General features: G+C 33.3%; 1 protein-coding gene across 1 annotated transcript in view; it reads left to right on the forward strand.

Moving 5' to 3' along the window:
- Nucleotides 1-27215, forward strand: part of nAChRalpha6 (nicotinic acetylcholine receptor alpha6) — a 253207-nt gene that overhangs the window by 37203 nt on the left and 188789 nt on the right. The gene's annotated exons all lie outside the window — the stretch shown is intronic.

The following is a 27215-nucleotide window of genomic DNA, read 5'->3' on the forward strand; positions in this document are numbered from 1 at the left end:
TTCCAGCGGAAGTTGGACGATTTCGTATCTCGGTGATCGAAGAAATACGTATCTCTCCAGTTTATTCCGAAGCAACTGGTTTTTGTTGTAAGCGGATTCCATTTGTCCCGAGGAACAGTCCGAGAGTGGGTTCGTATTCAGGCTGTGCTGTACATATTATCGATTATTCTCGAGACTCATTCACGAGCTCTTACGTGTCGTTCGGACTTCTAAAGCTCCGCTAGAAGTATATACGTTTTTAATGTTTCAGCATTGACATAAGCAGGGTTACTCAGAAAACTCGCCTATCAAATTTGCTCTTCTGTTTCAACTTCATTGTTATTATGGTGATTCTCGATCTTGTTAGAAAAATTTTAACATCTCAATTTATCAGAGGAGTTCAACTCACGTCCGCTTGAATGTGGTCCATTTGAACGCAATGTTTGGTTAGCGTATCCTCCGGTAATTTAGGTTAATAAATCAGTAGCTAGTGTAGACGAGCATGCATCCGGAAGCATGTGGAACGTAAATGGATTTGCGGGAGTTCGTCCGATCGATGTGTTAACTCTCGCGCGCGCGGACCGAGAGTATATCCTTACATCTTCCTATCGCAAGGACGAGTTACAGTTTCAATAACCATTTCCATTATCTTGAAACGAGATTTGCGATTTGTCTCCACATCTTCCAGCTTTCAATCATTCACTCGCTATTCTATTTTTGTATTAAGCTCTAGATTTGATAGATGTTCATCAAATGTATTAGTAAGTCATTCGTATTGATGCAATTTGTTTATCGGTCAGTTTGTGACAGATTTATATAATACTTTGGAAAAGGATCAGCTAACGTCTTGAAAATAAGAAAAATATCATAATACAGATATTTTATTCATTTATTCGCAAATAAGAAGAGTTTAAGTATAATTGTTTTAGATATATATGTGGTATTATTAATTATTCTAATATATTGAGAGAAAAATGTTGGGGATTACAACTGCATGATAAAATAATTATGATTAGGAGCTCTATTTTTACAATTGTTATTACTGTAATGTTAGCAATAAGTTACCAACGTTAGTGACTAAAGTTAATAACAAATTACTGTTATAATTATTGCTGTTATGTTAATTATAAGTTAATGTTATTACTGCTATAATGTTAGTAATAATAATTTTATTTATAGTCTTACTTAAAAAAATGTACAATTGTCACCAAAAATAATTACAAATTATAATTAAATTATAATAGCCATTTTTTCTTTCGGTGTGCAATGCTTACAGACATTAATGATACACAGTGGTATTAATTATTCTAATCTCAGCATCATTTGTTTTAACAACTTAAATTTAAATACTATGATTCATTGAGATTACGTATTGAATGGTATTCAATGGTACGTTTTATTGTTGGCGCAGAATTACAAATATAATTGCCTATCCGATTTTTCTTTTCATTTCAGATAATAATTTTAACAATTCTGTTTGCTATATTACTCATGTATATTTATGTTGCTTCATAATTCCTATGCAACAAACAACTTTGAAACGCGCATATCGTAATAACAATTACTGTCGAGAAAATTATGATAATGTTGACGTAATTGCGGGTTACATAGGATGCTGATCTCATGTATATTGTCAATCCCATGATGCGTCCTAAATTCCTAACGGCGCAGCGGTAGGAACTAATCCAATTAAATAGAATTTCATCAATCGATTTAATAATATTAATTCACTTTGCGGTAACGCATCGCTTTTATTTTCATACTTTTTTTCTGGTTTTGTGTTGATGCTGTCACAAAAACATGTGCATCGTCAGTGTTTTTAATTTGGTTTTTGTTTATGAACATTTTAAACATTTAGTCGTTTACATGACTATTGTGAATGTAACTATTTTCGCAAAATGTATACATTATATTGCGTCGGTTTTAAAATATCTCGAGCTTTATTTGTAGAATTTGACATTTATCATTTGATATCAATATGGAAATAAAATTTCGCATAGAAATATAAATACAATTTGAGCATGAAAACAAATATCATTTATAGAAAATTAGAATATCCACTCGGAGATTAGCATTTCTTGGCTCTAAGGAAAAACTCGAAATATATATTTCTCTGGAGTATGAGATAAACTTTTTTTGATACATATAGCAATTAGTAAATGAAAATCACTAAAGGCCTCCCTACACGGTCAGTAATACTGAGTCAGTATTATTGATCAGTATTACTGACAGTATGCATTAGTTTTTACAATCTTATATGATCAGGTAATATTGATAATATTTTACTTCAGTTTGACGTGATTTGACGTATATTATCATCTATGACGACATGGATCTTAAGGAAAAAGCATCTATTTAAATCCAAATTATCGTCAATATTCTACGTCAATCCATTAATATTAACCACACACAATCAATAATATTGTCAGTATTCGTTGATATTGACAGTATTACTGACCGTGTACAGAGGCCTTTAAAGTGCATTGTTAAATGTACAATACTTAATAGCAAATAGTCTTTCGTTGGCTCATTGTTGTTCAATAGTGTGTAACACTAGTACGGACGTTCCAGATCATTTAGCTACAAAACTTTACTTCCTCTAAATTAATAACGATCTCTAATGATGCACGAAATTCAGCGTTACATTGGTGCAATGGTGCTTTACCAACTCGAAGAGCAGATCAACTTCTAATTGTATTCCTTCGTTAGTTTATTAACTAATTGTTGTATCAAGTTTCACGTACAACCTAGACGCTACATTTCTCAGTAACCATAATAATTCCGTATACCTATTATTGATCGCTATCATGTAGTCATTCTTATCGTATTTTACGATTAAAAAGTTTCTTCCACTGCGGCTAAGATGTAATAACGAGGAAGATCAGGCTTCCTCGATTCACTTTTCCTATAGTGCGGGCAACAAAGGCAAAGCAAACAATATTGTCTAAGTTGCAGCCATGTGTATTGTACACGAGGCTGGGAGTAATAAGCGGATATAAGTTTGCAAGCAGCAGCACAAAGCGATACCGTATCTTCTGTCTGCAATATCAGCCGAGAGTAACAAAAGCGGGAAAAGCCAGAATATATACATTCAACAAACGTGAAGTAATGCGACGAACAATTTCCATCGATGAAATAGTAATTTTATCTTCCCTTTTCCATTGCACATTTTGACTATGAAACCATTAGTGTTATAGTGGTAAATAGTCAATTAATTTTGCTGAGATATTGCCTTTTAGAAATACTAAAAAATAATGTTAAGAGTAATATTCTTTAGCTTAGAAAATATATATGCTTTCGTTGGTACGAATAGCTGTCCGTTTGACGTAAACGCTCAATTTTGTCAACGTAATTGTTTACACACACGCATTAAATTCTATGAACAATGCAAATTACAATGACCAAGTTATAGTTTAGCGTTCTATATTCGTAGTTATATGGTGCAATATGCACCCGCAAACTCGACGCGGCAAGTATGAGTTTCCTGGGTACAAGCTGCAAGTGGTTCCATATCCTCTGTTACGTAATATTAGGCGAGAGTAACAGAAGTAATAGAAGTTACCAGCCGTAGCAATATGTAATGTATGAGTTGCAATATGCAGGCGTGTAATAGAGACAGAAATGAAGTTCTCAAATGTCTTAATAAACTAGTACTCCATCAGCACCTAAATTTTTCAGTATATTTCGTGTGATTACTGATTTCAAGTATATATCTTTAGGGAACAGATTTCGTTCAAATATTTAAGACACACTTGTGCAATGTGATATAGTAATGTGTTTTATTACGTGATTTTTAATGGATTACGAAGAAAAGAAAAAGACGTTTATTATACTCGTAACTTTATACATATATCACGTGCGTGAATTTGCAAGAAATCGTGCAATCACTGAAACTCTGCTTATACTTCAACCTAGTTTTTCCTACAGAGAATTATAAGCGGTTATCAAATGTGGCTTATTTAATAGTTCGTAAATGGAGTTCAGAATTGATTGAATAACAATTTAACGAATGTAATCGTTAAGTTTAAAATTTAATTTATTGACTGGTAACCAAGTTATTGTACAAAATGTAAATGAGGAATATACATATAAAATGCTATCTTGCTTTCTACTAATTAAACGTAATATGCTACAGCTTTTATTTTTGACGTACAAACGAAAATTTTAAAAGTTATTCGGAAAAAAATTGGATTTTCGTAATGACTGCAACACGGATTTACATGCTTTTTGAAAATAACTGACAGGATAATAGTAGCGTTGCTTGAAATTACATGATGTTTTGAGGAAAAACTAGTTGTTCGCGACAAACATGTTCGCTGTTTAAATTCAACTTGCCCCCGGGACAAACATATAGGGTATGTCTGGCTCGTGTTTCTCCCGTGCAGTGTATGGAAGATAAAAGAAACAATGCGACGCGTGCGTGCTCATAACACTAACGGCATAAAGCAACGTTAATTGACCGTCACACGAAATTAAGTCTTTAAGCATCGTAGAAACGATGATAATCTTCTATTTGCGAGCGATTTAATCTTCTTCGTGCGTGTTTTTTCTCCCCTCTATCTTTCTCTCCTTTGTTGAATAATAATTTTGAAAATTAGAACAGCGATCGTAATATGTTGTACCTTTACCTTGAGTTACTCCAACAATAACCGCACAGCAGTTGTACTCTGTCTTATGTAATATACCGGGTGGGGATAACAAAGCGAGCAACACAGTATCGGGTGTACTCCGTCTGTGATACGTAAGCACAAAGGGAAGGAGAAGGAGTCCATGAGTATTCGGGCATTCTATCCGCTATAATGTCACCAGCAGAGAGATGTCTGTGCGCCGTGCACACACACGCTACACGATCCTTTAAACGAAGACAATTGCGGTTGAAATGCAAATACCATTAACTTGTAAGGTTTATTTGACTTTAGGTAAGGCCTTTATCGATCAGCTGAATCCGTAAGGATCTGATCGATCTTGACGAGCCTTTAACGACAAAGCTCGGACTACGGTCAATAGAACTGTTAGGATCGCATTACGCAAATTGAACGTGATTCCAACGGATTCTAACTTCACAGTGGAAACTGATTTATACGGCGTGGCTAGTACGTAGAACTGACCGCGTTTAACTCATCATTCACGAGTTATTAGGAGGAAAGTAACTACAGACATTTGCTAATTTTGAACACATATCAACTATATTTGAGAAGTGTGTTTCTTAAAGAGAAGATATAATTTTAAGATAAGTCTACGGTTTATTATTTTATTATCGATTTTAAAAAATTACTATAAAAAATGTTCCTAAGAATGAAATTTTTCCTTAGCTACTTCAAGTACGACAGCGTTATAATGTATAGTTATGCAGATCGGCAAACTTGGAAGTACGCGCGTTTCTTTCGAGTAGGATGCACTTAAACTTCACTCTGCTCACCGATCTCGTAAAATTCCAACTACACCGTCGGGGTACTTGTATTACTTTCGCAAGATATGCACCGCGAAGATAGGTGCAGCGATATTGCGGAAAGAAAGACCGAAAGGCGCAACGAATCGTGATTCAAAGAGTTCTTAAGCAGCTTGCCGATACGATACGTTCTGATAGTTCATGTCAAGGATTTTCTCTATCTATATATTCACAAATGAAGACTTATGTTGAACGAAAATGTAATCGATATTTGTTGCATGAACAATATACAGAATATACAGAAATGAAATAAAAATTGCGACAAATGATTATCGATAGAAGATTTTATGATTTGTATAATTTTTATATAATTATAATCTCGCTACTTGTTAGTTTATTTTCTTTGAAGCAGTTGTGTAAAAAATTTAGTTTATTTAGTGAAGACGTTTTAATCTTTAAACGTTCTCGATATAATGAATGACATAATATTGCTATTGATATATAAATTTTATATCCGAAGAAAAATAGGCTACTCTTAATTACTGTAACATAAGATTTTCGTTCATTTTACACTTTTAGCATTTTCTATACGCGCCAATTTTTAATGATTTGACCATCATATCATGTGGATCACCGATGACTCACGGAATTTTTGTTTATGTTTGTCATATTTATTAAATATGTGTATTTTATGATTGTAAAAGTTATAAAAAATTATTATTAAGAAGAAGACCTGATATATTAATATTGCATCATAATTATTTGATAATTACGTGTCTTTTTATAGCCAAAATATCAAGAGACTTAAACGGAAAGTCCAGCGTGGGTCATCAGTATCCCACACAACACGGAACGTTTTAATGACAAAATATTTATAATCTAGACCTTTATAAAAAACACTTTTATAAACAAATAACTTAATTATTAACTTAAAAGGAAAAAATGTACATTTATAAGCACACGCATCAAATTCAATTTCAAAATTAAATATAGAAATATGTAATCCAATTGTTTCAGCATAACACATAAAATATATAATAACATAAAACTGCTTTAAAATTGAAATCACTTATCACGCTTTCTGTTATAATATTGACTAGCAGAGGATTCAAACAAGGGTATATATATAACGGACTGAAATTTTCAAAGCTAGTCCTCGCTTGACCTAGCTTTTAGCATGGCAAATTGGACCTCCTGATGATCACTGACATAGCACTCAATAACTTTACTCGCTTGCACGTTTACGTACAATAGCAGTCTAGGGTTAATAAAGCATTATTTGATAAATACTAGGAACGAAAGTATAATAACGTTGTTACTTTTACCGTTATTTTTTATAATAACGATTTGATAATGACGTTGTAATTTTTATGATTGTAACGATAACTAATTAAATGCTAAGATTGCGCTGAGGTTGATAAAATTATTTTGAAAAGTAACTCGTCATCATCTCAAGCGTTATTTACTAAAAAAAAATTAATTTGTTACTTGTAACGCATCTACGCGTTATATTTTATTCGTTACAAGTAACGAGTTACTTTTTTTAATAACGTGACTTTTCCAATCCGTTACAAGTAACGATTGACTTTTTTAACTCTGGCCATAAAAAATTTGCAACGTTATCATCAAACTAATTGTTATTACAATCAAGTAACGATAAAAAGTAACGGCATTATAAACAACGCGTACTTCTATTCCCTTCTCTCTCTCTCTCTCTCTCTCTCTCTCTCTCTCTCTCTCTCTCTCTCTCTCTCTCTCTTTCGTTATGTTTTATTGGGGAATTTCATAAATATCTACAACTTTCAAATAAGATGATTCAAAAAATTCAGTTTCTAAAATAAGGAAATAAATTATTTTTAAACTTGACAGAAAATGATTATATTAATCAAATTATATCGGCAAAAAAATAATACTTTAAAAAATATTCGTAACATAATTAAATGCCATTTTTGTAATTTTTATTTCACAACATTTGAAAACCTTAAACTCCTTTTTTTAATTTGTTATGATGATTTCAATAATAGATTTTTTAAGTTACTTATTTGTAACATTTGAACGATTTTTTATGAAGTTAATTCTGCGTATAAAACACTGTTTTTCACTAATATCGGGTGAACCGTAGGTCATTTATGCCAGCACCATATTTCTCCTAATAAATCAGTTGTGATAAATCGACAAAATTTTGTTTTATTATTTATCTCTACTTTGAATTCTAGATGGTTTTAAACTCAGATATTATATTTTTTATGTAGCAAAAAACAGAGAAAAGCTTTGATTATTGAAATTTTGGTTGTTTCTTGAAAGATTCACGGTTCACACGCAGGCTTAAGTTCACTTTTGATTACTGGTGATAGAGTGTTCATTTAACTCATAATATTCATTTGAAAATCACGTTCTTTAGTTTTGTTTTGTTGTGTTTTGAAATAAAAGAAGCAATATATTATATAATACGAAGAATAAAAAAAATCACAGCAGTACTGTATTTAAGATAAAGATAAGCACACGCAAACAGTGAAACGGAATGAAAGGAAGTGGAGTTAGACTCTATCTATCGATTCTTCGATCTAGTCAAGCGCTCGCGCGATTTCATGGAATGACATAAAAATCCTTCGTTCGTTTTCTTCCGTGAAACGTGTACTCTAAAGCTTTTCTCTTAACGAGATTTCGATTCCCGCCAATCTTCTCTAACCTTGGAATAGGGATGGCTCGTAATGATCGACTCTCTATATAAGAAAGACTTTAGCCAACTCTCCACAGTTGTCACAAACTGTATGACTCCATTGACAAACGTACAATGTGTCATGAGAGTTATACATTTTTAAAGCCAATCGCTTCCGCTCTACTTATTTTCTTTATGTGAAAGTTTTATATTACTTAGCAAGAGGGAAAAGCAATTAGATTCCGCGCAACGTATCTACTGAAAATTTATTGGTATATATTTTTCCGTCTGCAGTAAACTGTAGATAATGGAAGTTATTTTTTATTTAAATCGAAGACTTTAAGAAACTTATAGCAAAATTTGCAGATAAGCCAATTCAGATTACGCTATATTTAACTTGAAAGTAGTAAAGAATATCACTGCAGATTTAAAAATCATATCATATTAACAATGGAAGAGATTCTGATCGACGATAAATAATCATAACATCATTTACCATGTCAAGTATAGTGAAAAATTTTATTTGAATTTGAAGTCACTTTTTTTTTAATTGCGATATAATCAATATTTCTTTTTAAAATCTAACTAAAATTTTCCTCAGATATGGTTTTGGTTAAAGTTGTAATAAAAAAAAAAAATTGTTACCTCTGTAGTTTTTCATGCTCGTGGAAAACGATCTTTTGAAGTCTCTAACGAAGCCCTTAATCCTTGTTACAACTGTCACAACCATTTGCAGTTGTTCAACTTTAAAATGATTCTCTATTATTGCTAGACTTTTATTTGTTTGATCGTGGAACGCGGATGAAAACCAGAAACAGTCAAATAGCGCATCAAAAAATATCCAGTCCACAAAATGGAAAAATATCAATCCACTTCTATATATTCTATGACTTTGTCCTATTCCTAATCCAAGAACCTTTGATATTTGTATTATTTTTCTAACGTTGTGTAAATATCAACGACGATTTAGTCGTTGCTTACATTTTTCTTTCTTACACGCTTCGGTAACTACCATAACGTCGAAATGTTCTCCGATAAATGTCAGATGTGAGCATAGCTCTGGAGGATAGTCAGAATCCCTATACTAGTTCATTAAATATAAATCCCAATGGATCACCATTTGACTACAGTCTCCTCGTAAATTTATATAACAGCACACGTCTCTTCACTTTATTGCTACCTCATCTAATCACAGGAGATATAGGGATAAATTAATCGTGCAAATTTTTCTTATGTCTATTTACTTTCTGTTGTTTTTTGTTATACAATTTTTGTATTAGAAAGTTATAAGTTATTTTTTTGCAAATTTTTTCGCAAGTACTCCAATTAAATCTTGATCTTTTGCAAAATATGTTTTTAGAATCCTTAATCTTAATTTTACATAGAGATTGACAGTTTGATTGTACACCTTTTTTTTTTTAGCAATCTATCTAAAATAATAGAGAAGGTATGTTGAATGTCGTTCATTTGATCACAATAAGCTGCTGTAACGGATGAGACTCAGGTGCAAACGAACCGACAGGTGGAATTACACGAGGAAGGTTGACGCGTTTATCGATACTTCTTTCGACCAACTTATTCGTCGATTCGATGCTACGAGGTAGTGCGATAGATAATCGATTCTGCGACTTGGTGAGTTTCGCCGTTTCTTCGATTTATTGTACATGTCGTTCAAAGTGACAAACGATATCGGCCGCGCTTTTCTCGAGACTGGAGAAGATCCTATCCTTTGTACCAGTTACTTTCTTTTTTGTATCATGTGTTATGTATCTTCTCGTTCATCATGATTTTAGTTTAGTCACTCTCTTTTCTTCTTCATCTTCATCTTCTTTTCTTTTTCTGTATTCACTATATATAATACGTATAGGACAACGATTTAACAATTGTATAATTAATGTCACGAGTTTTAAATATTACGAAAATATCTTGAAATATTTGTAGTATTAAGTTACAACTTTTGTATAAATTTTGATAAATTTATAGAATCCATTTTGACAATTATTATCATTATTCGCGTAATGTATATCGACGTATTTAAATGAGCGATATCGCCTTGACCTAATCCCTGGTTTTCAGAAAAGCATATTATTCGTAATAAATATGGATCGTTTCTCAAAACGCTCTCTGCGCAGCGGCACAGACTATTTCCGGATTCAACGTGAAAAATATCTCTCGGCGGGAGGCGAAATGTCCGGCATACCTACAGGCGCCGATTCACCTATTATTCGTGGGATTTGACATATGCGTAACGATGCGATACGTGCATATGTACACGAGAAAATCGTCACTGGCAATGTGCGTTGACGCGCATGTAGATATCCGGGATCAACGATGAAATATATCGTGCGGAAATTTGATCCTCGATAAACTTCCATGTTTATACTTCGTTGTCTCAAAACTGAGAGAGAGAGAGAGAGGGAGAGAAAATAGATTTAAAGATCTTTCCTTAAATAGCCAATTTTATGATAAAGAAGTGCTTTTGTCTCAAAGTGGAAACGGAAATTAATTAAACTTTCCCTTATTTAGGAAAGTCAAAGGCAACGGATAAAGTCACGAAAGTTAGGTCGCTCGTTTTAGCTTTTAAGTTCCACAGAACGGTACAAGTCACACATCCTGTTTACCCTCCACTCGAGATTCTCTGTGTGCTCTACGACAGGTGATGTATTCTACGCAACGGTAGTCGTTGATGGCAGAAGCGACCGCAGGAGAATCTACGACGTACAAAGCGTAAAGTTATAACTTATTAGTTACTAGCCAGCTGTGGACTAAAGTCGGCAATGACGAATGCGCCGTCACGTAAAACATTTCTACATGAACGTAAATACAGAGTATACGCCGCATATGAGTCATCACACTTCTGTTAACTAAAAAACAGTCGACCTGTTTCAACAGTGAGAAATCGATGATTATAAAATTATGCAACACACATTGCAAATTTATTTAATTAAGCAAAATTCTGAAGACCGTCAGTGTAACAACGTAACTAATACGAATACGAAGCCTATAACAGTCTAGCTTGGATCTTAGTTGCTTATACATATATAATTTCGCGTGAATTATATACTGATATATATATGTATAGTCTTTCTAAACTGCGCGCCGAACAATTATTGATCTTGAAAACGCAATTCTAATAAACTACCACAGTATTATCATGAATTAAATTGATTAACAATTTAATAATTTATTAATAGTTAATAGTTTAACATCGATATAAGATGCTAAAAGAGCATCAAATTAATTATTAACGCGAAATTATATATAAGCAGCTAAGATCCGAACTAGACTGTTATAGGGGCTTCGTATTCGTATTAGTTATATTTAATTAAGCTACAAAATGTAAATACACAATGTAAAGAATCGAGCCAATTTTAATTTAACTTAATTTTACTGAAAATTTAATATAAAGCACAACGTCAAAATATTTATTGAAAAACAAAAGTGCGTAAAGTGAAGGAATTTATAACAAACAGTGAATTAGCAGTTTTTATTAATAGAAATCTAGCAATTTTCGTTTTCAAAAAAGGAATTGATTCTAAATTTATAATACAATTTTGTCAGAAGGATTAATTGGAAGGAGCTAACGGCTAATTTTTCATTTAATCTTGTCAATAAACTTTTTGTTTAACGAAAAAATTATATGGATTACCGATCGTACATTCTTCCGACATCTATTCTCGAAGTAGCTTCTGTTCCGTATTAGCGGAAGTTCTATAACATTTCAATATTCGGATATTTCAGCAAATCGTGAGTCGGGCGTAATTTGTCTCCTCATGCTCGTTAGTCACAGTCGTGCATATCGCGACGCGCTCTTTGCATCGTGGAAGTGAACAAAGAAGAAATGTAGGTCATTTGTAAAACCGTCGATATCCGATACCGCTTCTTTTTGCCGGCCAAAAAAAGAATATAACTTATTTCCTATGTATGATTTTATTTACTCAATGTTCCCTCTGCACCGCGCCGCCGCCGCGCCGTCGCGCACGCCGTTCGGTGTAGTCATTTGCAATTGACAGACGCGCGTATCGAATTTTGTGATCCACATATGACATTTGTACGACAGCTTTCTACATTGCGAGGAATGAATCTATTATAGTACATTAATGTTACATTTAATTAGACACACGTATTGTTATAGGTTTTACTTTTTTTTTTTTATTCTTCGATCCTACATTTTTATTATTACGTTGCGTGCAATTTATTTTTATTAGCTTTCAAACAAGTTCTCTTATTTAATCGATTAATTTATTAACAATTTCATATTCTGCGTTTTCAAACAAAAACTTTACTCTTTGAAAGGATATATTACATATGTGTCTGTGGTATATTGTATATGTATAGGTATCTATAGACGACGCTCTGCGACTGACCTGAATGCCTGAAGCGGTATTTGATTGAACTGAATAATGTAGGACGAAGGGCATTGATTCGCTCCCAGATAGTCGGTTCTCGGTATTCGCAGCGCAGTGCTGTAACTTCGAAACCCTACGTCGCAGGTTTCCCTTCCCTTCCCTTCGCGAATCATGCCTCGTATCGTACATCACAACCGGGCGAGCGAATTTCATTCACGTACAGGTATACCGTGGCCGATCGAGCACGAACGAGAATCATCCGCACGACGTTCGAGAGAAACGTACAGCGTAACGTAATATAATTAGCGACACGATGCGCAGTATTTCGGTAGTCGAATTATTTCCATAAGGCTTAATTACTTGCTGCGAACTCACTGCGAATTCCGGGAGTGTTGTGCACGCATACCTTACGCAAAATATACCCCTGAACGACGATGTTCTTCGACCTGGAATTAACGTGTCGAGCTACATCTGCTTTTTTTTTTGTCGCACGAGCGTTTTTCCTCCATTCTGAATCTACCGAACACGTTTTGTCCATCTGTTTTTAGTTCTAGTTCCAGCTTCCCACGTGTGGATTTCTGACCTCATTCACAAGACATGTGAACGTGCCGCAACTTCTTTAGACCGCGACCGTAACAGGTACGGTCGTTTTACGAGAAGTGTAGCGTATCAAGTTATAACATTAAGATATTTAGCATTTATCATATTCAATGTACCTTACTTCAAAAGTGACTAAAAAAATAGAGTAACATTGATAAAACGTTGCAATGTTGCTGCGATACTTCTGGAACAATCTGTACTGTATATAAGTATTCCGAAAAAAATCATGACTCAAAAAGTATAGTTTAAAAAAATTTTTTTAAACCATTCTTTTTGAATCATAATATTTATTCAGAAGTTAAATTAGTTCAGATTTTGATAATTGATAGGGAAATGTTTATTTAACTTGTTCACGATAGTAACTCGAAAATCACGTTTTTTGAATTGTGCCATTTTTATATATATGGATTATTTAATGGATGGATCTGCGTACGAACATTTGCGGAAGATACATCTGTGTCACTAAGTGCATCACGTTGAAACAGCCGTGCCTAGTTATTCCGGCACGTACCACTATTTGTCGTTTAACAAATTTAACGCCCGGAACGGTACACGCGGCGCAACATAGCGATGCCCGTTTGCGATATCGTAAAACGTGAAGCATAACATTCACTCGGGCGCGTACCGACGATAAGCTTGATACCTGTAGCAGAACGATGTGGGTCTCGCTTCGAAACGGCCGGCCTGTTAAAAGTAACCTTTTAGACGCCTAGCGAGGTTGCTTAAATTTTTCGTTAACACCGTCACATCTAGAGCCGTGATTTAAGTGAATTTTGTTGCGGGATTACGCGACAGGACTCTTTATCGACGTCACCTTAAAGCGTTTCCAGGGATTTTAGCTCGAACGTGACTCCTTGAAAGTCGTTTTCTGTCGCAATTTAATTCTGTCGGTATGAAAGAGCGGTTTTTGTTCAGATATAATAGGCGTTTTCATTATGCAAATTAATGTCTCCTTCTACTGCAGTCTTGTGGTTCGAGCAGGTCATCGGCGAGAAATAAAAGGGGACATTCGGTCTAATAGAATTATTTAATATGCATTCTGAATAGAAATTATTTTTACATAATTATTTCCATGCCATCTGTAGCTTAAAGATATATGTTGGCAACATTTAATGGAGGTACATATACATTTTTCAGTATTAATTTATTATCTACTATTACTGAGAAAATGTCTTATTTGAATATAACTTTGTAGATTAAACAAAGCCAAATTAATTATTTTCATTAGTGAAAATTAAAAACGCGCGCACGCAGCATTTGAAAACAAAGGTTTTAAATCTTAAAATGATTTTTTTCCAGGAAATCCCTCTTTATTTCTTTACAAAGTTACGGAAATTTATCATTCATTATCCATCGCGTTTTGAGAAGTAATCCTTTACATACGAAATTATTATTTAGAACGGTATTGGAATACTTGAATTCATCACAGATTTCAAAGTAAATGCGAAATATATTTGGGTTAATGGCAAAACTCATCGTGCGAGTACGAATTTAGACTCCCAACTATGTCGTGAAAGTTCGTCTTCCAACCTGGATCCATCTACGTGCGGATATATGCGAATGCAAATATTCGCCACGTCTTGATCGCTTCTGAACTCGCTCCGAAATAATGAATTAATATATTCCAACTAAATGTAAATTCAGTTTCACGTTGTACGAGTTTAAGTCCACGAAATATTGTAAAGCTCGCTAAATAAATAATTAAAATCGATGCCGTAACACACGCTAGCATGCTCCATTCACAAGTATTACAAAGTTGTGATTAAATAAGAATGACTTCTTGCTCGCGCGTGATTAAAATCATTTTATATTCTGGGCACGTTACTAGGCGTAAATTAAGAGTGCTTGCTGCGCACTGAATTGTAATTAACGCAATACTATCCACTTGATATGTAAAGCACGCGTATGTCGATCCGGGACCGATAACGTTTGTCGGATATTACATTTTTTTTTTATACGGGTACATTTCAAAGATATTCAGGTTAATGGCAGATCCGAGGTGATCTGTTACGCGCGCAGGGAGAAATCATCCTGTGATTCGTTCCCTCGCGCGAGTGTTCTGCATGCAAACGTGTGCTGTTGGCCGCTTGATCGCCGCCAGCTTTGGAAACCACTCGTGCGGTAATGGCCGAATTAATATCCCGCGCATGGTTATGAAACCGCACGACCGGAATCTGGTATAACTCACTTCTGCCCGAGTTATTTTCTTTCAGTTAATTTTTGCGAGTACCAACTAGTATACATGGCGTCCCAGAGCTAGTGAGCCTTTCACAGTTTTGTCGTATTTTACACGCATACGTAGAATGTTTACTTCAATTTCTAAAATTAAAATCTTCAAACTTTAGATGCGCAAAATATCATATATAATAGTTTCTACCAAAATGAATTAATACAGTACTATTAAATACTTGGCAAGTAATAATGATGTTAATGAATGAACATAATAAAGGATTAACGTAGAGAAAGGGAGGAGGATTATGAAATATCATATTGTTTCATTGAAATACAAACAATAATATTATTAACTCGTTTTAGTACGATTATACAGACAATAGCTAGCAACACATGCTCAATTTAATAATTATCAGTGTTCTGACACTGTTTGCTTATCGTTGGAATGAACATTGAAGAATAACATCTTTGACTGTAGATTAATCTACAGAGCGGGATGACTTGAATTCAAGTAAGCCACTCTGCAAGGAAAAAGTAGGAAACCAATACAAACCAATTACAAACCACTGCAAACGAAGAAATATGTCGGTGAAGCCGCAAAGGCGAACCGAGAGATGTTTCAGGAATAAGTCAGGCGAAGAGCTAAGAAAATAAGTTGCTATTGAAGGGAGAGGTGTCAGGATTGTGCGGAATAAATGTAGACAGGTTGCAACTAATATCACTTTATTATACTTCACGGATATAAACGGGTCACAGGGTGCGACATGCATGCGACGGGTTGCTGGTGGACATCTATATATATCACATGTATTATCTCAGGCATCTACCCGTATTCCCCGTCCTTTCCGTTTGATGTTCGGTTTCAGTTCTTTCTTATTTCACTGACTAATAACAAAATATTGCAGTTTTTATGTGCTCTTGATAGTAGGTACTTTATAAAATGGCAAATGTTGAAAATATTTTTATTATTAAGTTCCAATTTACCTATAGTACAATTTCTTAAGTAAAATCAAACAATATATTAAATAACACTAGTTTTTTACGTATGGATTACTTCTTCTCGTATGCCAGCATATTTAACAAAAAAGTTAAAATCTATCGGTAAATCTGATTTAGTAAAAAAGATCTGGTAATCTTATAGTACATAGTATAACTTTATACGTTGGATAAACCTGTATATTTTTTATTAAATTTTTTAGTTTAATTATATTATTTATTTGCAATATATGAGATACACTTTTTTATTATGTCATTTAAAAGCCTCATTTAAGGAAAGGTATCTCCAAACTAATTGAAGTTTTAAAATTAATATACTTCTCAAAAGTAAAAGTGTAGACAGTACACACCTGTAAAACTGTTTGCTACTTGCAAAACTGAAATGTAACTTTTACCACAACGCTAATGACCAGTGGCCATATGTTATAACGTTTAAACTGTAAAGAAGTAATTTAACGGTTGCCTCAGAAGAAGCAGTCCAAAGTGTGCAAGATATCGTGGTATTCCACAATCTCCACCTATTTCATAACCGTCTTTTTCCTCTATATACGTAGAATTTTACTTTAATTTTTTAAATATAAAACTTTAAAAACTTTAGATACAAAAAATATTATAATATAATAATTTTTACGAAAATGGATACAATATGTCATCATTTTGAACATAATAATATTTTTGTAACAAAAATAATGAAGAATCAATTTGTAAAATTTATTAAAATATTTACTATCATAATTTGTATCTGTATGTATAAATAATATTTAAATTAAATTTCTATATTTATTTTGTATGTTTTATAATTGTTATATATACATATTAGATAAAATTAATTTATAAAATAATGCGACAATGATTTGTGTGATTGAAATGGGTTTTTAACGGCTATATCTTGAAAATAAAGAGCCTAGAGTTGCAAGACATTCGATGAAGACCAGCAAAATTTGCGATGTATACCAAAGTTCGTCGCGAACTTTGCGAACCAGTTGGTTGCAAGCGAATAAATTGCCGCGTCGTTTGCACTCCTGTGCGATTGCTTCGTAAGCAAACTTCCTCACTTGTCTCTTCGAGGATCAACGAAGAAGAAACGTTTGAACCCATAATCCTCGTAAACACAAATGTTGAATAATTTTTCGATGATCTTGATTTGCCGTAATTTCCAGCTATCAATGTTTCTCTATTAAAAAGGGCGCGTTTTTACAAGAAAAAATCATATTTATAATAATTAAATTTGAAAAATTTGCTTCTCTTAATTATTTTTTTATTAGATCTTTCTGCTGTAAAAACGATAATTTACATAATTTTTTTCTAATTAAAATTCTTTACATTTTACAATTTCGTCACAATTATAAAGTGGCAAGGAAAAAATGGAAAACGTTTGAACAGTTAATTGCTGTTAAAGCAATCGATGACCTGCAGAGCATCCCGAAAACACGCACACTTCATTATTTGAACATAACCGGTGCTCATGATGGCTATGCAGGATGCTAGAAAGGTATCGGGCAGGTACGCAACACGTCGACGTCTAGCATCGGAACATCGCGTGGCCGTGGTGGACGCAATTTACGGGCATCGTGCCAGCACGCGAGGACCATAAACCCTTGTATACCGATATGATGCGATGGCTGCGAGCCACCGGGCTCCATTTCCACGCGCAGGATATCAATTCAACCATTATCGCCCGTTTGATTCCCGAAGGAGCGCGTCTAGTGGAGAACACTCACGTGTGCCACGTAATCGCGAGCCCTACATCCTGCATAACGATTTTGCACTGCACACTACGATGGACGATTTGTTTTGCTATACTCGACACACTTTATTAAATGATTAATAATCTATCTTATCGCCAAATAAATTGCAGCGAATAACTAAGCTTTTTAGATTAACTGAAAAACTGAAATTAATAATCATTTAAATTGAATACTTTTAGCTAGAAAAAATAAGAACAAAATTTACAAATCATTAATAAAACATCATCCATTTTTTAATTTAATTCTCACGATACAATATTATTTCCAAATAACACGCATTGCATTACAGGAAGATTTACGATTTCATCGTAGAAAGTGTTTGGAATAATGATTTTAGCAGGTTTGGTAATATAATTTGGTAAATAATTCGGTTACATAAAAAATTGAATCAAACGAATATGTCATGAATGATTGCGGGTTTATCGAACGGGGGAGGAAAAACGTGCACAGAAAGCCCATCTCACCCTTGCAGTTTAAAACAAGGCGTCCATCGCGCCGGGCAAAAAATAAAATTTCCTCCACAAAGATTCCCGCAAGGACGGAGATCCAATAAAAAAGGCTGCAGAAGAATACCTCGTACCGTGTGAGCCTTTATTCTCACCACGTTGCAGGTAATAACTCGTCGCAGAAATTTCCCTCTCGTCGTGAAAACATTATCCATATAACCGGTACCCACGGCCAGTCTATTTATAAGCGTTGCCTTTTCTGCTTCTCGACTGTCTTTCCACGTCCCGCCGTATCTCACTAATGGCTTATTTCTTATATGAGTCGAGAGAAACAGAGGGCCGCAAACGGAAGAGTAACAGTTACGTACTGCTGAGAATTATTATGTCTACTTTCGCGCAAAGTGAAAAATCTGCTGGCCGAGACTCGAGGAGCAAAAATGTTTTCTTAAATGCATTCTTAAAGAAATCGTAACTTAAAACAGAATAATTGTTTCTCAATTTGTTTGAACTGTCCATATTGTGCAGATATATAATTTAATTATTATAATGGATCGAGTTTGCTATACGTGGAATTGCACAATTAATTGAAATTTCTGTTACAAATTCATGTGAAAAATCGCTAATTCCTCATCCTGTTCGAAGCAGTTACTTTGTTAATTTTGTCATGTCTTTTCGTTAATTCATTAGTCTCTTCGTTACTTCTTAACTGCTTGTCTAATTGAACAACTCATTGTGAATTAAAATAATTCGCTAGCAACGAGTGTGAACAATAAAATTCCCAAATTGGCCAACAGAGTCTCCAATTAACAGTTCAATAAACTTTTAAATTGTTATTTTATAAAGTCTTTTTGTATATATCTAACAACAAAGCGATTGTACATTAATACATATAAATGTGATTATAACAAAGATATACAAAGTGGAACATGTTAACGGTATAATATACAGAGAGAAAAATTTTTAATATTTGTAACTGTAATTACATGTTATTATAATAATGACTATTTATACTGCTATACAATGTTAATAATAATAACTATATAAAATTTTATCAACGTATATATATATAATTATTATTACTAATATTATAACAGTAATAATCGTAATTATAGTTACATGTAATTACAATTAGAAACATTTTTCTCTCAGTATTACACTTGTCGTTTATTATCTTTTAATTTAATCTGCTATTAACTATGTTTTTAAACGTTTTTTCTGATTTGTTCCTTAGATTATGCATTTTTCCCCTTTTTGATCTGCTAGTTTTTAATTTGCGTTTCGAAGAATAATAACTATTGCATTCCGTCTTTCTTAACGTGCATTCTGTAATTACGCGTGTTCTCGCACTCCAAATTGCCTTTTGAATCAGGCCTTTTGAATTACCCTCTACTCCAGGGAAATACCAAGAAGCGAAGCTTATAACGCCCTTGTTAGCGATAATACGAGAACAAGAGAGCAGCTGGTCTGAGAGTAGTCATCACGCTCACTCTCGCTACTTGTTTCGTAAGTTTATTAACGTACGACCGACTAATTAATCCCCAACGGTCCTTTTACGACCCGCGTCGACTTTCGCTCTGCTGCAAGACACGCGAAAATAAAAGAAATGCGTATGCAGCGAACACGGAAGTTCAACTGAAATACGGTCGAAAATTTGACAGTTAGAGGTACTTAGCTTACGTTTGTGCGAGGTCAAAGGAAAATTCGGCACGCGTTAATGAAATTCCAGAAACTACGGCACGATGTCGCTCTCTCTCTCTCTCTCTCTCTCTCTCTCTCTCTCTTGCGAAGTTCTTTCATTAGAAATATTCAACGAATTTCAAAAAGGGATTGGTTAAAAAGAATTTTAAAAAACTTGAAAAGAAAGAATTATAATATGATTTATGAACTTAGAAACACATACACTGAGAGAAAATATTGCTTACAATTACCATTTTTATTTAATTACAATTTAATTTATAGTCATTTTTTGAAACAACTGTACATTTGTAGGTTTTACCATGTAAATATGTATAATGAATTGTGCTATTAATGTAGTCATACTGCTTGAAAATTTTTAGATTCTTTAAGCATATTTGTTAGTTAAATATTATTATATAAGTAAACGAATGTTAAAAAATTATATTTACTAATTGTGCGACTGCATTTATTGAATAAAAATATTTAGTTTATTTATCATTAAATTTTGATATCTATACTATATTAATATCTAAAAAATTATTATATATTAAGGTACAATTTTTTCATGTTTAAGAGAGAGAAAATGAATACATATAAGATTGTTATTAGTTATTACTAACATTATAACAATAATAATAATAACGGAATTTGTAACCATAATTATCTTACTAAACAATTATAATCACAAATACCAAACATTTCCCTCAGTATATTTGTGCATTCGTCACTCAAATCAAAGGGTTATGGATACAGTTTTTAATAAAAGTTCCAGAGATGAAACTCATAAAATTGGATAACCATGCGATGGTGATGCGCATTTGCAATTTCGCTCGTTTAAATTCGAAACAGGTCGCAAAAAAAACTAGGACATTGTAATTTAGCAATAACTTTATTTCGCTGGGTTAATTCGACCGACAATTGTATGTATAAACGATTCTGCAGAGTTGGCATAAAAGCATATTGTAATTAATGAATTGCAACACGGAAATTGCGATAAAATCGACCTTCGACCGATTGAACGAGCCTACGAATTTTTGATGAGTACGCTTACCTGTATATAGTATAAGAGAACACCCAGTGCTTTTCCTCTCTCCCTTGGCTTTTCACTGTGGCTCTTTTGAGAGGTGACCCTTTATTTACATCGAAGCTAATTAGGGCCTACGAGCCCTAGGCGGGGCTGAGCGCGTGTCGTTGTGCTTTTAAGTACGTGGCAAAGGGAGCTAAATTGAGAGACGGCGCCGCCATTTACAGAACGCATCACCGACGCGCGTCGGTCGATACGCAGCGGTTACTCCGCTTCAGAATGTAATCTGCGTATTTTGCATGCCGGGTGACAGCTCGGCGAAAAGGGGCCGTCAGAAATAACCGTACGTTATGCCTATGTCGCGTAGGCGCGGAATGTTTAGACCGGTATAACTTCACAATGCTTGCCGCGCTCGCCTTCCACGATGTAATATTATGAAATTTATTTTAAGACGGCCTTTAGAAAAAAAAAAATAATCTAGCAAAATATGACACGAGTCCCCATCCATATTTTTCATCATTCGATGCAAACAGATGTCTTGCTTGATTTGTAAGAACTGCAGAAAAAATTCGGACGCTATATCAGAGGAGACAATGACGCGAACACGAGCGAACGAAGTAATTATAACGTGTGCTTGTGCAATTTCCACACGAGGATACCCGCGCACTTTGCCCGAGTTTGTGTGCAGTGTTATTTTACTTTAGTTCCTATACGTTCATGGTTCGATGCACGTCGCGACGACAATTCGCTTCGCTGACTTTCTCGCGCTGCTTCATAAAGCGGATAAAATACCGAAAACGTTACAGAGCGGAAAATCCGTAAATCGGTTTTTACACTTGCTAAAATTGGATAGTTAGCTCGAAGGTAGATTTTCGACGATACATCTGACGAAAGTATTACTGCTTTCATTAAACTAAGACTTAATCGATGGATATTCGATCATATCCCCTCTGGCTAAATTTAACGACGGTTTGTGTGGATACAGTTCTAGATTTACAAAAATCCTATTTTATGCTTATACAAATATATTTTTATACTGGAAAAATAGTCGGTGTCTATATAATTCTCATTGTATTAGTGTTAATATTAACGCTATGGATTTAGTACCATGGATTGAACATCATCATATTAACCACACAGTGAGACATCATATGGGTGTTAAATTCATACCAGGAGTGTTAATAAATCTACATTAATATTTGTAGAGTATAACTATATATGGTAAAATTAAAAGAAAGCGTTCTATAATTTTTAAACCTCTAATTTTTTAATAATAAATCTTTTGCTTAATATTCAGTATTAATTTAGCTTAATTAAAATAATAAAATAAAGAAAAATTTAATTTTAAATTTATCAAAACTTCATTTAAATTAAACCAATAATTTTGAAGGAAAACAGAGTGGAAATCGAGAATACATGAACGACACTATTGTGTACTATACTAGAGTAGTGATAACCTTTCACTTCTCGTATTCAGTGATAGTTTGATATACGCTTATTGTTAGTGCCGCACTATAAACGCGACCATAGAATGCATATGCAGTTTAAGGTAACTACCATACATTTTCGATGATTTTGATGTAGGGAGAGAATAAGGAAATATGTACACCTAAAAGAAAAGTTAAATAAAAGCGATAGTTAATTACCAATTAGGATAGAAGTCTTCATTTAAAGATTTATTAAATTGGCACATTTATATATCATCGATATTAATATAAAACATTAATATATAAGATATAATTTTAAACAAACCTGAAGTTTGGCTTTATCCTGAGTAATGGCAGCGAGTAAATTGAAATTCTGAAGACACAAAAAAGGATATTATTTTTCATTTCAAATTATAGCTTATACTTAAAATAATAAACATTAATAATAAAATTAACTAAAATTATAAATTATATTGATAATATATAAATGTTAATTATTTATAGTTTAAATTTAGACCATATTCTTTTGAATATGATTGCAGAAATGGAGAAAAGAGGATTACTATTTTTTGTTAATAAAAAGTTATTGACTAATCACATAATATTATATATCAACAAAAAGTATACATTTCTTTAAATATGATTAAATGTTATTTTTGTCATTTTTGTTACGCAACCCTTAAAAAATCATTCTTCTATATTTGATAAATAATCATCAGCTTTATTTAACTTATCTTCTAGATGTGTATGTATGTGTGTTCATATAATAATTCCTCTATTCTCCCCTGCATTATATACAATTGTATTATAAAGAAGTTTAACAAGAATACTGTCTCGTATTTTAAATTTGATATGATAGTAAACAAAATTTTATATTTCATCATGTAAGAAACATGAAAAGTGTTAAAAAATTAAAATAATTTAATATTTAAAATAATATTGTTGTGAATAATCATATACGCGGATTTCTTTTAACGATCCTGATGAATATGTATTCCAATCATATTTGATCATGTAAAAGAACAATCGGCGAGTTCGGTGCGGCTTTCAACGTTCTCCCTTGCTTTCTGTTCTTTCATTGGGAACCTTCTCGTGACGCGTTCTGGCAGGAAAATCTAATTTAAGTTGCTTGCGCATAGATTTGCACCACTTTCGATTTTGCATCCCGCGGAAAACTCGAACAATAGGCTCAACGGCACCGACAGTCTATTCAAGTAGTAATGAATTCCATACATTTTCAAACTTATATGCGGCGTGAGCGCAAAGTTGTTCTCGTTAAAAATTTTTGAGACACGTTCAATATCATGTTACATTCTTGCCACATGTTATTACTTTAACATTCTACACATTCCTTTTGATTTCTCTAAAATTTTTTTTAAATAAATTACACCGAATGTTTTTTAACAAATTATATTGCCGAATTTAATTGCCTGCAGTATTAAATATTTTACTTTTAACATGAGCGTTGCATCAAACATAAATAAAATCGCATGTACAATATATTATTCTCTCTCTTCAAACGTGACCAATTCATTTTAATAAGTTTTTCGGAAAAAGAAAAACTATTTTTTTTAACAAAAAGTTGTTGACTATTCAAGTATTGTAATATTATATCGGTAAAAAGAATTTATTCATTGAAGCGATCAAATGTTATTTTTGTCATTTTTAAAAAACCAAAAATTTTAGTTATGTACATGTTAAAAGCTGGGAAGTATATAAAATTTTTGTAACATTATATGTGTAGTGCATTAAATTTTGTTTTTTTTTCAATATTTTAAGATGACAATTTTTTTTTCAAATATTTACCATAATTACAAAAATTAATATTTTGAAAAAATTCTATGTACTTCCATAGCTCTTGGCATATAGATACTCGTATAACGAAATATTTTAATTTCTTTCATTCCAGGTCAAAATATGTAGGAGATTTGATGCACACTATATGTATCTGCTAAAAAAACGAACTCGGCCACAACGCAACTATTTTATAAATAAAATTTTAAAGATGAAATTAAAGAAAAATTTTATTCTTGAAGACTCAAAGAATAAAATCCTTAAAAAAAGTTTTTTATTAACTTAGTTTACTATAATATAAATCGCCAAAGTTAGTTAGGCTTCTTCAAAAGTAGTATCCATCCTTAAAAATTACTCAAGTGCTATTTGGTGGACGGATTTTGAAGTTACTTTATAACTTTCGATGATTAATAGAATAAACTTTGCCCAACTCACTCGTGGTATAATAACTAAAAGTACATATTTTTAATTCTATCATTTTTTAAATAAAGGGACAATATGTAATGTATGTGTTATACATACGTACAATAAGACTGTGGTTTTTTATATTCAGTCTGTGTCATGCTCTAGATGTCTAACTATGTTAGCATATTCTATGCATTGTGGACATTAATTCCAATGGGAATTCGCATAAACTATATAGAAGGTTTGTATCCGCATGAAATGGAGCCGGTGTCGTGCCTCTGTTGGTCGAAAGCCAATTAAGGCTTTTGATTAGACCGTGCCAAAACTTGAACTTGAGTTTCCTTGCGACCTTCCGTGTGGTTTCTCTCCCCCTTGCTAGACCGCACAAATATCATGGCATCTAACATACGCGCCATGTATCGTACCATCAGTATATAAGCATACAGCTAATGTGAAAGTGCTACTAATTTCGCTCACATTAGTTTCCACAAATTTGAAAGTACTTAAGTCTTGGTTGTTCGCATCGTTAGCAGGTTTCGCTGCGATGTTTGTGCGAAACTAAGCTCATGTTCTTGCATTTGAATACTCGTGTGTGTACCTAGACTTTTGTAGTTCAAACTGAAACCCTTGATCTCATGCGCTCACATTACCAAGTGGAGACTTGGCTTGCCGCTTAAGGATGCACAAAGTTTATTCGTGAATTGTGCAACTTGATCCGAAATAATAGAAGAATATTTGATAACCTTGAAATATTATAACAGACGCTATCATATTTTCGGAAAATATAAATTTAAGTCTATTTATAATACAAGAATATAATTTATATAGCTCTACTATCATTTCTCTAAAATTCGATCGTTATTAAAACTTTTACGTCTTTATATTACCTATCTAGCTGTCTAAGCATGTATATATATATATAGCCAACAATATATAATAGGATTTAATATGACTCACATATATATACTCCCACGCACACAATAGGAATATATAATATATATAATATATGTAATTACGCGAGGTAATCCGATTGAAATGCCTTGGTATTATTGATTTATACTACAGACTATTATTCTGTAGAACAGAAAATCAGTCAATCTTGTCTTGTCTTCCAGATAGTTCTCGTAATTTTAAAGTGAAATTGTGAACAAAAATTAATTTTGTAACAATTTATTAAGAAAGAAATTTTATCGAGACAGAGAGAGAGAGAGAAATCGTTATTTATTAGGCAATCTAGAATTGCACCTCTCGAACGCGGAAAACAATATATGTATTAATGACAAAAATATAAAGAATATTAAGAACCAAATTTGAACTAATAAAAAGTAATAAGGAAAGAGAGAAAAAGAGATAGAGAGAGGGGCAGAGTGAAAGAGAAAGGGAGAGAGAAGGTGAAATCGGTGAAGTACTAGAGTGATGGAAAAAGATTTCTATTAGGTTGACGTAAAGTTGTCGTATAAGAACTTCTTTAAATTTATTATTCGGCGGGATATGGGAGGAAACGAGGATCGATAGAGTACTTTGGTTGCGGTGCGCGATGTGATCAAAGTTACCTGGTAGCCGCCGTAAACCCTTTCCGGATCAATGAAGCTTTAAACTTTTTTACCAGATAAGAGCTGCATCGCCTTTCAACGTGCTCCACGAAGGGGTCGCGATCTTTTACGTGAATTAAGTACACTTCGTTGTAAGTAAATATGTCAAAAGAATATTCGCGTACGTAATGTTCCTTTCCGTTATTACCTGATCGATAATATTACCTAGTCAGTAGGTAGTAAATATTGTATATAACCAGAATGCAACGAGTATATAACATTTTATTTATTATAGTTTAGCAAATTTATTTTAAAGAGTTTTATGTAGGTTATTTTAGAAAATGTAATTAGTCTTATTCACATAACGATCATCCCTCATCATGTAGGATATAAATTTAGTCTTTCTATATTATATATATATATACACGTCACGTTAATATTAATGGTTTTAAATATCAACTACCGATAACATTACTGATGAAATGATAAAGATTTTAAATAATTATACAATATAAAATTTTATCAAAATATTAACAATTTTATTTTAAACATATAATGTTATTTAAAACTAAAAAAAATTACAGAATTGATGTACTGATTTTTCTAGCCTTTAAACAAAATCGCGGGTGGGAACGAATAGCTTTGTTTAACAGGATATTCTAGTGTATCGTTACGCTTTCGAGACAAACGACAGAAACGACAGCTCCACTCGCGTTTCAAACCAGCGCTGTCACTATCGAACACAGCAACTCGAGCAGGTGGCAGAAATCAAGGGCCTCTTTCGTAAAACGCGTAGAAACACGCCGCACCGCACCACATCGCATCGGTCTATACGAGAAAAATCTTTTCTTAAGATGGAGGCAACATCGCTACGTGACGGGGTATCCTGTTTACAGCGTGATCAAAGTTACGTCGTAGGCGGTGTATATATTCGTGGATCAATGGAGCTTCGAGCCTCAGCTCGCCTCCGCTTCGGCATCCTCCCTTCCGTCTGCCGTCGGGCATCCCTTTCTTGCTC

This window comes from Cyphomyrmex costatus, unplaced genomic scaffold (assembly GCF_001594065.2).
Source record: "Cyphomyrmex costatus isolate MS0001 unplaced genomic scaffold, Ccosl1.0 scaffold112, whole genome shotgun sequence".
Lineage (NCBI taxonomy): Eukaryota > Metazoa > Arthropoda > Insecta > Hymenoptera > Formicidae > Cyphomyrmex > Cyphomyrmex costatus.